Source organism: Colobus angolensis, unplaced genomic scaffold (genome assembly GCF_000951035.1).
Source record: "Colobus angolensis palliatus isolate OR3802 unplaced genomic scaffold, Cang.pa_1.0 Scaffold51, whole genome shotgun sequence".
In the NCBI taxonomy this organism is placed as follows: Eukaryota; Metazoa; Chordata; class Mammalia; order Primates; family Cercopithecidae; genus Colobus; species Colobus angolensis.
In genome coordinates, this window is record NW_012118599.1 from 14,358,994 (window position 1) to 14,359,812 (window position 819).

Genomic DNA, 819 nt, shown 5'->3' on the forward strand with positions numbered 1-819 from the left:
TAGTCATAATACAAGTTAGACATACAGAATGATCATGGACATTATCAATCATTAGTATAAACATTATTAATCATTAGCTTTTAATGTTACTCTTTGTTGTATTACTAATATAACCAAAAAATAACCGGCAGGTATAGGGTCAGGTGCTGAAGGGACATTGTAAGAAGTAATCAAGAAGGCAAAAGGTGAGTCCTCTGTTAGGCCCACATAAGGTCCACTTGTGGGCTCCTTGGTCAAGCGGTAACGCCAGTGCCTAGGAAGGCACCCTTTACTTAGCAGACCATGAAAGGGAGTCTGCTCCACCAGCTTCTTGTGGGAGGCTGGATATTATCCAGGCCTGCCCACAGTCATCCAGAGGCTTAAACCCCTCCCCGTGACGCTGTGCTTCAGTGGTCACGCTGCTTGTCCACTTTCATGTTCCTCCCATACTCCTGGTTCCTCTTTAAAGTTCTTCGAAGATAGCGGTAGAAAAAATAGTGAAAGTCTTAAAGTCTTTGATCTTTCTGATAAGTGCCTAGAAGAAAACACTGAGGTACTCTGCCTTCCCCCTCTGCTTCAGCTACCTGTAAGGGAAGGGCCCCCCCCTCCGTCCTATAATCACGTGATTTGCTTGACATCAATCACTTGGACGACTCACCCTCCTTACCCTGCCCCCTTGTCTTGTATACAATAAATAACAGCGCACCCAGTCATTCGAGGCCACTACCGGTCTCCACGTCTTGGTGGTAGTGGTCCCCCGGGCCCAGCTGTTTTCTCTTCATCTCTTTGTCTTGTGTCTTTATTTCTTACAATCTGTTGTCTCCGCACACAGGGAAAACA